Source organism: Pongo abelii, chromosome 1 (genome assembly GCF_028885655.2).
Source record: "Pongo abelii isolate AG06213 chromosome 1, NHGRI_mPonAbe1-v2.0_pri, whole genome shotgun sequence".
Lineage (NCBI taxonomy): Eukaryota > Metazoa > Chordata > Mammalia > Primates > Hominidae > Pongo > Pongo abelii.
Window position 1 is genome coordinate 86,993,740 of NC_071985.2, and position 12,220 is coordinate 87,005,959.

General features: G+C 38.0%; 1 pseudogene; it reads right to left on the reverse strand.

Moving 5' to 3' along the window:
* Positions 1–1,848: 1,848 nt before the first annotated feature.
* Positions 1,849–4,207, reverse strand: LOC100443793 (CCA tRNA nucleotidyltransferase 1, mitochondrial-like; annotated as a pseudogene).
* Positions 4,208–12,220: the final 8,013 nt, after the last annotated feature.

Consider the following 12,220-nt stretch of genomic DNA (forward strand, 5'->3'; position numbering starts at 1 on the left):
ACAAGAGTTGAAAGCAATGGAAGAGAATCTCCCAGCTATGTTCAGACCAGAAGATAATATATTTCAAGTAAGCCACAGAGGTCTTCATTCATTCATTTAACAAGACCTGCTCTGTGCCAAGCACCATTTTAAGAACTGGGGATACAGTTAAGAACAACAACAAAAATCTGGAATTATTAAACTTACATTCTAATCCAAGAAGAAAATAAATAATCAAATGAACACATAATACAATACCAGTTATTATAGAAGAAAAGTAAAGCAGGGTAAAGACATCTAGCCTTTGGGGATAAGTCAGATAATAGAATTTCAGAGAGAGTGGTCAGGGGTCTTTTACCTGAGGACAAGTTAGCAGAAACCCAAAGGAGGCAAGGAAGCAAGCCATGAAGAGATCTTGGCAAGAGTGTTTCAGGCAAAGAGAACAAGTACAAAGACTGGGTGAGAGTAGTTGGTGGGTTTGAGGAACAACCAACAAAGTCATGGTGCCTGGGGCTATAGGAGTGTGCCATCACACGCCTTAGATACATTTTGACAAGTATATTCACTCATGTAACCATGACCTCAAACAAGATACAGAGTATTTCTATTTTGGCCTGGTGCAGTGGCTCACACCTGTAACCTCAGCACTTTGAAAGGCAGAGGCTGGAGGATCACTTGAGTCCAGAAGTTCAAGATCAGCCTGGGTAGCATAGCAAGACTCTATCTCAACAAAACATTTAAAAATTAGCCAGGTGCAGTGGCATGCACCTGTGGTCCCAGCTACTTGAGAGACTAAGGTGGGAGGATCACTTGAGCCCTAGAGTTTCAGGCTGCAGTGAGCTGTGATCACAACACTGCAGTCTGGGTGAGAGAGTGAAACCCTCTGTCTCTAAAAAATTTTTTTTTCCAATTATCCCTAAGAGTTCCTTCATCTCCACTTTCAGTCAATCTCCACCCTGCCTCCTGATGCATATGGTCTAGTTTTTTTTTTTCCACACCATGAATTATTTCCACCCATTCTAGAACTTCATATGAATGAAACCATAGAGTATACATTCTTTTGGTAAGGCTTTGTTTGTTTAATATGTTTTTGAGACTTATTTATGTTTTTGCATACACTATTAGTCTATTCTTTTTTTTAACTGCTGATTAGTTAATATTCCAATGTATGACAATTCCGCAATTATTTATCTATTTTTCTGTTGGAATTCATTTGAATGGATTCTAATTTGTGACTATAATTAATAAAGATATTATTTTATATAACTCACTGTGTTTACATATCTTTTCATTTCTTTTGGTAAATACTTACTTAGAGTGGAATTGCTGAGGCATAGGGCAGGTGTATTTTTTCCTTTTAATGAAAAAAAAAACCCTGCTAAACAGTTTTCTAAAGTAGTTGTACCTTTTTTCAAGTTCTTTTGAGGCACTCATTTATTTATTTTGGAATTCAGATAAGAATGAACACATCATAGACAGTCATTGTACAAAGTAATCCAGTTATCTCAATTGAAATTAATAAACGTTTTTGCTTCCAGATAGTTAACACTTTTTTCAGATCAATCTTAGTGCCACGTTATGCAAAAACTAAATTTTAAAAAATGTCTAAATAGATTAAGATTGTAGAAGCCAATTATGCTTTCCTCAGTTGGAACTATTTCAAAATAACTGTTTCAGTAATATAAATCAGATCAAGAGGAGGTGAATTTCAGTTTACTTCCTGAAATATAATTCACAAAATAAGACCTTTATCTTTAAGAGGTCCTTTAAGCTGGCTTTTATTCTGCTGTGATTTCCAAAATCTCACTAAGAGGGAGAAGAAAAAACTAGCCTTATTTAAAATGTTCTGCCTTTTAATGGCCACCAGTTTTAGGTCTTCTTTATGCCATTTAGAAGTGAATCTTTTTCCATTTGGTAACCCCCTTTTTTTTTTTTTTTTTTTCTTAAGAGACGGAGTCTCGCTCTGTCACCCAGGCTGGAGTGCAGTGGTGCAATCTTGGCTCACTGCAACCTCCGCCTCCCAGGTTCTAGAAATTCTCCTGCCTCAGCCTCCTGAGCAGCTAGGACTACAGGCACAGGCCACCACACCTGGCTAATGGTTTTTTTTTTTTTTTTTTTGGATTTTGGTAGGGATAGGGTTTCACTGTGTTGCCCAGGCTGGTCTCAAACTCCTGAGCTCAGGCGATCCACCCACCTTGGGCTCCCAAAGTGCTAGGATTACAGGCGTGAGCCACCGCACCCAGCTGGAAACCACTTTTTTCCCACTGTTCTCCCAGCTGTTGTAATAGAGCCCCAATTTCTTTCCCTGAAGACATCCCCACTTTCCTGATGTCATGACAGTTACAGGAAATGGGATTCACCGTTGCTGCATTTCCTTTCAGAGACAGTGCTCTTCTTGGTACCTCAGTAGCTCACATACACGAGTGGTTGCATCATGTTCCCTAGAACCTATAATGAAGTCTTGATAGAGTTTCAATGGTTCTGAACTATCTGTTGCTTTAATTAAATCTTTCCTATTTTTAACCATAAATAATCCAGGACTTTTCTCTTTTTGTGCAGTCTTTGACCTCAAATCCACTTTTGCAACATCATCCTATCACTTGAATAATGAGGCAAAAAGAGTCATTGACTTTGGTGAAAAACCTTCAACATTTTTACTGACCTTATTAAACTCTTCTAAACTTTAATCAGCAGATAAACCTACATAAGGAGCCACATCAAGATCACAGATAAGGGAAATCAAATGATTTACATGGTTACCAACAAAAATTTTTTCAGTTCCACCCAAATCCTGATTCCTGATATTCCACCCAAGCGTTTTGCATTTTCTGCAATTGTTTACAAAGTTTCAGGACCATGGTCACCAGGTTGCTCTACAATTGTCCCATAAAAGTGTAGGAAGGTCTAGCTAAGTTGGGAACAATATTAAGAGGAAAGTTCAACCTGTGCTAAGTGGAAGCTCATGAGTTTCTTATTTTAATTTAGCAATCAACACTCTCAGAGTTTCTGCAACTCCTGGAGAATTTTGGAAATTTGAACTTGAATATTGCAGCAATTTTCATTTTTAGTTAAAAGAAAACATTTGGATTTTGTTCTAATTTATCCTGTTCAGATTGTGGCAATTAATATGATTTTGACACTGAATTCTCTAAGGTGTTTGGACCTTTCCAAATAATGTTATTTACAGTTCCTGTTATTATTTGCAAGGATATATGTAAACAATTATAAGATTTAATTAGTAAGAATATTTTATCAGCCAGTCATCATCCATAACAAGTATTTTTAAAAAGCCAGTACTCCTATAAAACCTGAAATATCTTAAAATTATAAGATAATCCTCTTTTATTTCTGTTTGGCATGTCCAACAAATCTAACTTTCTTATTTTTTAAACCATAAACATTAAAGTCATCAAATAAAATATCATTAAAATCTAAAAACATAGAATTTACAGGGACAGTCCTGTGTTCGGCATCTTTCTGCCGGTCAGTTGTGAATTTGACTTCAGCATATCATCCGTCAGTGGCAACATCAATCAGTAGTGTAGTAATCTTAACATTTTCTTTGTGAAGCCTGCCAGTAATTGTTCTGTGCTCTTCTCCTTTGTTGTTTATCATCCAAATCCTGGCTGACTGAAACATCATCTTCATCTGAGTAGGAGTGGCAGTGTTGGCAAAATCTACATTCCCAGGCTTTACTCCACTGAATAAACCCCCCACTGTTCCTGCCCTCCTGCTTTTTTCTTTTTTTTTTCTTCTTCTTTGAGACAGGGTCTCTGTCACCCAGGCTGGAGGGCACTGGTGCTATCTCAGCTCACTGCAACCTCCACCTCCTGGGCTCAAGTGATTCTCTTGCCTCAGCCTCCCGAGTAGCTGGGACTACAGGTGCGTGCCACTGTGCCTGGTTAATTATTGGATTTTTTGTAGAGAGAGAGTCTCGCCATGTTGCCCAGACTGGTCTTGAACTCCTCAGCTCAAGCAATTTGTCCATCTTATCAGCCTCCCAAAGTGCCAGGATTACAGGGTGAGCCGCCACACCTGCCCCCTCTGCTATTCTTAATTCATGATTCTCTTTCACAAGTAAATTGTCAAACTCTTCAATCCTTCTGAGAAAAGTGACTGGAATTCTGGAGACTGCCACTTCATTGTAAATAGATGTTGCTTCGGAAGGCAGCCTACTCCAACTACAGCTCAATGCTGGCCTGTGCCAAGGATACACGGGTCTCAGCATCTGGAGAGTACGTCAGCAGCCTCACAGGGACCCCGCCGATGCTGCATCCATGTTTCATTCCCTTCAACAATGTTCCAGAGTTCTGGTTCTTTCGCATCCTCTCCAACATTTAGTGTCCTCAGTTGTTTTAAATTTTAACCTTTTTTTGTAAGTGCATAGAACCATCTCATTGTGGTTTCAATGTGCCTTTTTTTGACTCCTAATGATGTTGAACCCTTTTTCATATGTTCATTGGCCATCTTTTTTTCTTTTCTTTTTTTTTTTTTTTTGAGACACAGTCTCACTCTGCTGCCCAGGCTGAAGTGCAGTGGTGCGATCTCAGCTCACTGCCACCTCCGCCTCCTGGGTTCAAGTGATTCCCCTGCCTCAGCCTCCCAAGTAGCTGGGATTACAGGCATGTGCCACCATGCTCAGCTAATTTTCGTATTTTTAGTAGAGATGGGGTTTCACCATGTTGGCCGGGATGGTCTCGATCTCTTGACTTCATGAGCCACCCTCTCGACCTCCCAAAGTGCTGGGATTACAGGCATGAGCCACTGCACCTGGCCCATTGGCCATTTTTATATCATTCTTTGTAGAGAGTCTGTTCAAGGGTTTTGCCTATTGTATTGCTGGTTTGTAGGAGGTATTTATATATTCTGTATAGATTCATATAGGTTATACAATTTTCTAACTGTGAGGGAAAGCCATCAGAAGGTTTGGAACAAGGCAAAGCCAGTAGTTTAGTTATGCAGAATTTGCACTGCGCAATTTTAGGGGCTGCCATTCACATTTATAGTCATCATAGGTATGTATATTTGTTACAATTTTCCTTGATATAACAGTATATATTAAGGAAGAAACAATTTTTTTTTCTAGTTCACTCAGAAACACCACTTGAGATAATGGTGGACCACTGTCATAGATCTTTATAAGGATTATTTTGTCTTTTTTGTGGATAATTAACTATGAGGAGGCAAGGAAAAGAGGTCGTCCAAGCAGAAGGTTGAAAGTGTCAATGAGGTGTTTTGGGAAATTTTGTTGTACTTTTTGTTTTTAGCTGTATAACGTATGAGAAGAAAGAGGCAATTTAAAGTAGTAGCTATTCAGTTTCTAAACAAAATTTAGAAGAAATATGAAGGGCCCCAATTATGCTAGATTGGAAGATGAAACTTTTTCACATCTCCTGTCTCTCTAACTGATGTAATATTCTCAAAGTAAGAGATAGCCTCAGAATCTAGATCAAATCAAGGGCAAGACTACAGACCTTTTGTTAAAATCCTTGAAAAGATTCATGGCTATGCTTGCTAGACTCTCTTAGCTTGGCAGAAAAGCTCCTGAGAATTTTAAAGGCATTGTCCTGACATGATGTCTAAAGTAGAGAGAAACCTGCCCAAAAAATGAATTGTTGGAATGGGTTTTGTCTTGTAAAATGAACTATAACCTGATAGATACTAGAAAGCCCACAAAGTTTTGAGAGAGTAAGAGAGTTGTATTATATTAGACTAAAAACATCAGAGATACTACAAAATGAAAGAGACTTCTTGGCTTCTAACTTTCTACAGGCTGAAAGTGTGCTGAGAGAGCTACTCAGCTGCCAACACAGCCATTGCTTATGAAAAAAGATGTTCCAGAGGGTAGAACCAAGACCCAGAGCGAGAAAGACCCAGATGGGGAAAAATAAGAGATGAGAAGAACCATGGGTTAGGGAACTATTAATACTTTCAGGGATTAGAACTGGGCCCTAATCAAGAAATAGTCCCTACTGTGGAAGGAGAAATTAGCAACATGTCCGTGGCTGGAGGTAAGAATTTCTATAGACCAGTTATTCCATGATTTTCTTGTCCTTCCCGTTTTGAATAGGAGTGTTTGTAGCCAATATCCTACTACTTTTTCAACATTATATATTGTATGTATTGGAGGACATGATGTCATTTTTGTTCAGAGGTGTCTGGATTAAGAGGAGTGGTATCAGAGAAGATGTGCTTGAGAAACTACATCCAAAGTGCCTCATCAGTATCTGGACCAGATTTATATGACGAGATCAAGAATGTTAAGCCTGATGCTCTGATTGAATGAGAATGTAGAAGGGACATGAATTACTCTGGCCTGAACTGGCTGTGGTAGATTGTTTTCAAAGATGGCTGCAACAACCCTGCATGTTCTGCGTGCCCCTCCTCCTATTTGGAGGCAGAATTTTTATCCCCTGTCCTGAAGCTGGGATGTCCCTGTGACTTGCTTTGATCAACAAAATGTGGCAGAAGTGATGTTGTACAATTTCTGAAGACTGGCACAGTGATATCTTGCAGCTTCTACCTCCAATCTTTTGGAACAGTTTCCTGAGGCTGCCTAGGATGAAAGAAAACATGGAGAAAAAGGCTGAGCCATTAGCCAGAGCCAACTGACAGACTTGGGAGTGGAGCCATCTTGGGGTTCACAGCCCAGCCAACCCTCCAGGTGAATGCAGCCCAGACAAAACCAGCCAATTCATAGAAGTGTGAAAAGATAATAGATTGTTATTGTTTTAGGCCACTAAGTTTTTGTGTGTTTTATTACACATAATAGATAACGAAAGCAGAGATTGATTTTGTTATAAAAAATCTTTCATCAAAGAAAACTGGCTCAGATGGCTTTACAAACACATTCTATGATCTTTATGGAGGAATAAAACCATTCCATATGAACACTCCCTAAAATAAAAGAGGAAGGAACACTAAAAGTCTAGTTTTATGATATCAGCAAAACTGTGATGTACATAATGAACAAGTACATTTCTTATAAGAAAAAAAGCATTAGTTCACTATTCCTCATAATTATAGGTACAAATATTCCTAAGAAAATATTGAAAAATTGCACCAGGCAATATATAAAATGGAAAATATTTCAGTACCAAGTGGGATTTATTATAAGAATGCACAGTTGTTCTAGGGGAAAAAATATTATCATCTCAATAGATGTGTAAAAATTTGAAAATCCAATGCCCACTGATGATTAAGAAGTCCTAAGAAAAATAGAAATAGAAAGGAATTTTATCGGGTAAAGAATGTCTATAAAAATTCTACAGCTAATAGAATGCATTGTCTCTAAAATCAAAAACAAGGCAAGCATATGTGATCTTATCCCTTCTATCCAGCATTGTGTTTGAAGTCCTAGCTAGCAGTAGGTCAAGAATCAGAAACAAAGGATCAGGGAGTGGAAATGAATAAGTACTGATTGTCAGGCCCCTGAGCCCAAGCTAAGCCATCATATCCCCTGTGACCTGCACGTATACATCCAGATGGCCTGAAGCAACTGAAGATCCACAAAAGAAGTGAAAATAGCCAGTTCCTGCCTTAACTGTGATTCCACCATTGTGATCTGTTCCTGCTCCACCTTAACTGATCAATTGACTTTGTGAAAATACACCCTCCCTGCCCTTGCGATAATGTACTTTGTGATAGTCCCCAGCCCTTGTGAATGTATTTTGTATGATACACCCTCCCCACCCTTAAGAAGGTACTTTGAAATATTCTTCCTGCCCTTGAGAATGTACTTTGTAATATCCACCCTCTGCCTGCAAAAATTGCTCTTACTCCACCACCTATCCCAAACCTATAAGAACTAATGATAATCCCACTACCCTTTGCTGACTCTCTTTTTGGACTCACCCCACCTGCACCCAGGTAATTAAAAAGCTTTATTGCTCACACAAAGCCTGTTTGGTGGTCTCTTCACACGGACACGCACAACACTGATTATTAAGTATTTATTTTAAAATAATGTGGCTGTTCACATTGAAACTTCCAAACTCCCACTGGAAATTTTTAAAGCAAAGGAATAGCCTCCTCAATGAATGGGAAAGCTATTTGGGGAAAGTTTAATGAGGAACAGGGTGCTTACATCATTTTAAAACATCTCTTATTACAGATCACATTAATTACAAAGAGAAAAATGGGAAAACCCCATAGATCTGATTTTAATCAGGTGGTCGAAGTAATGTCATCAATGACCAGACACACAATGACACAAAGTTAATGTCATTAATCATGTACCTCCTGATATGATGCACAGAGAAGAAAAAATATCACTCAAGTAGTGCTCCTGTTCAAGATTCATAATTAAATCTAACCATGGAGAAATATTTTTTAAAAATCCAAATTAAAGGAAATTCTAAAAATTGACCTTTATTCTCCAAAAATGTCAACATCATAAAGGTTGAGGAATTAGAGTCATGACAATAATGAAATTGATCTTGGATTGGATCTTGAATAAGAGGAAAAAATGATATAGAAGACATAAAATATGAACATAGGCTGAATAGTAAATAGTATTATTTTATCGATGTTAAATTTTCTAAATGTGATCAATATACAATGGTTTTAAAAGAGACACTGTGTTTTTTTCATTTGAGTCTATGCTATCCTTCATACTGGAAAACTATTCTTATTTTCTCCATCTATGCATTTTCTGCTGATCTTCAAATTCCTTGTAGAATTCTCTCTTTTCTGAAACCTGTTCTGATGACCCTAGCCCACAGGCACATCTCCCTCCCTCCCTCCCTCCCAGGCACATGATTCCTACAGTATTTAATGTATGTAACACACTATTACATTGACTGGTAAGTTAATGAAATAGAAGGCACAGCGTGTTAACAGATTGAAGAGACAGGGTTCTGTACCTGGGCGTGTCTTCTATTTAATGACATTCATTTCTACCTGTTACTTGACTCCCTTTCCTCCTTGAGACATTTCCTCCTTGAGAGATTTCCTAATCTCTGAAGAAGCAATCTACAGTAATATATATGCAAACTTCAAACCACAGCAAATATTTCACCCAGACTTATTGTGTATATAAAACTACATCTCCTACAAAAATTTATACTTATCTTTAAGAGTGTGGTGAACAGTATACCAGAAATATATCAGATATACATTATTTGCTTCAGAAGGCACAGGAAACTTTCATTGAGTATGAACAGTGAATAAAGAGACACTAAGGTTGTGTGTCTCTGCTCATCACAAATAAGCACTTCAGAAAATTGCTTCTACTTTAAATGGACAATTGACCAATCTTCATCCCATAGCCTTCTAGCAAAAAACTATCAAAGAATTAGAGTGCTATATCTTAAGTATAAGCAACCACTTAGTTCAGTGCCAATCCTTCCCCACCCCCACCATCTTTGCATTTCACAAGAAAACAAAACAAAGCAATGGAGTCCTAATAAAAGTAAATTAATCACCCAAGGCTATACAATTACAGGGAAAAAATGGCTCTAGAGTCCAGGTCTCATAACTTCTGGGGTTTTTTTTATTTTCTTTGCATATCAGCCTCTCTGATTTTACTCTTAAATACAGAAACTACATTATTTGGGTTATAGCAACTACTGTAGTAGTAGAAGTACTTTACTTCTGAACATATAGTGATAACAAGGAAAGGTGGAAGGCCTGCTGTTTCCCAATTGCTTTGAATGAAGTAACAATTTTAACCCTGAAGATAAGAAAATGTCCTATTTAGCCTTTTTTTTTGTTTTTAATTTTACCACTTGTTTCTTCCCAGGACACCAGATAAAGGAGGACTAATAAGCATAAATGATCCTGGAGACTCTAGGACAAGGGCTTGGACAAAAGGCAACAGTACCAAATAAGTTCAGTTTATTCTCCATCACACAAAACATTCCTTCAGGCTTACTCTAGCCTTGTGCATACCACTGGACTAAAAATAGACCCAATGTTTATTCCTGGAACATTGTTTAGTTTACTATTGTTAAATTCTCCAGGCAAAGTGTTTTTCCTAGGAGATTACTTCTGGGGATCACAAAAGCTAAGGTTCTCCTGGGTTACTCCTGCAAAACATACTGCTCTCCTAGTCCCTCCTAACATGATCACAAACTCTTGTCTTTTTCCAATACACAAATTTAACAAGCCAGCTGTCATTTCCATGCCTCTGTTTTCTTGCCTGTAAAATGGGAATTAACTGCTCTGGTTATTTCATGGGTTTTGTGCAGCTCTAAGTACATAAATGTGTGCAAATTCACAGGATTATTTAGTTGTCAGAGTCTGCCAAAAGGTAATGTTTTTCATTTTTTTATTGTAATTTAATATTAAAAAAAGAGAAAAATGTGGGAAAAGTTTCTCTAAATGTTATCTTTGTACTTTTAGCCTGTCCCTCTGGTCTCCTACAGCTTCTGACATGCATGCAGTTTCTCTCACTCCACCTCCACTCTGCTGTATTGGCCAGAGAATGGAGCCTGACTTGACTTTGCCAGTCAGAAAAATGTCAATCACTTGTGCAAAGTCCATTTAAAGTCTAGTGTTGCCATCTTATAATCAATAATGGGAAAAGTGACTACAAATGGGACTGAATTTTTTGTAATGTGTCCTTGTGGATTTTTTTAAAAGGACATCTGATTAACATATCCTGTTACGCCTCTTATGCGGCATATAGAAACTTGTTACAAATAATCAGACAACTGTCTTAAGAGGACCCTATTCTAACTAGTCAGTGTAGTATGCACTTCTTTTTATATAAATCCAATATGCTCTGAGTTCCTGAAGGTTAATCATCTGGTGTTATAAATCTTTTATCCTTTACAGAGTTAATGGTAAAAGTAATTTAGTGGCAGAATAGTATCACTGAATGAATTGTCATCAGATACTGAACTTTAGACTGCTTTTAAAAGTAGTACAAGAAAGGCATGAGTTGACACAGCCTTCATTAATAGTCAGGTATGGGCAAGGTGTGGGTAGAGTCAATAAAGATGAAACTGAGTTAAACAAATCAGCCTATGTGGACTAAATCCACCAAAAGCTTAGTATCTTACAACTAAGGTAACCACCCACAGACAAAGTAATAATAGCTCCTATTGATGTTGTTAGCGTTATAACTATAACATTTTTTCTTTTTTTGGCCTGACTAATAGGGGAGAAAATAAGATTGAAACAAATATTGACTGTATACCTACTATGTTCCCTGCTCTCCTTTCAACGTTCACAAAAATCTTATGAGGTAGAGAGGGAAATTATGGTTATGTTAATATGAAGTACAAAGATCTCTTTTCCATGTCTTCAACCCAGGTCTTTTTACTCCCAGATCAAAATTTTGAATTTTATCTCTAATTATTAACATCTCCTCTCTCAATGCTTTTGATTAAGAAATGTCACGAATTCACAATCAATGGTGAAAGCCATGAGTTTGATGGAGTATTATGACCTTAATTTACAGAGGAATAAAGTCAAGTAAAAAGAGATGAAGAGAGGCTTGTTTCTAAACAGCCAACGATTAGATATAAAGCCCAGGTTTATTTTATTTATATCATTCACTCATGTAGTTATTAATTTGGTGAATATTTGTTAATGACCTACTATGAGCCAGGTATCTGGAGGATGCTGGGAATCTAGAAATGAATAAAAGGAATGGAAATCTCTGCCCTTAGGGAACCCAAATGTTAGTGGGAGTAATCAGACAATAAAGCAGGAAGGACGTAAGGAGAGTATTGTGTATATGTTGAAATTTTAATTAGAACCATAGGAAAAGTCTCACTGAAAAGCCAATATTTGAGTAAAAGTCTGAAGGAGGTGAGAGAGACAGCCATGTAGCTATCTGAGGAGAGCATTCCAGGGAAATGGAACTGCAAGGGCAAATGCCCTGAGTTACAGCAAAGAAACCAGTGTGGTGAGGACAGAATGAGAGGAAGGGGAGTAGAAGACAGAGTCAGAGAGGTAGCAGTCATTGGACCTAGGGATGGAGGGAACATATGTCAGTCTTGAGACCTTGAATGTTACTACTCCAACTTTGCCTGATGATATGGTTTGGCTCTGTATCCCCACCCACATCTCATCTTGAATTGTAATAATCCCCACATGTCAAGGGCAGGACCAGATGGAGGTAATTGGATCACAGGGGAGGCTTCCCCCATGCTGTTCTCATGATAATGAGTAAGTCTCAAGAGATCTGATGGTTCAATAAGAGTTTGGCATTTCCCCTGCTTGCACTCATTCTCTCCCCTGCCGCCCTGTGAAGAGATGCCTTCCACCATGATTGTAAGTTTCCTGAGGC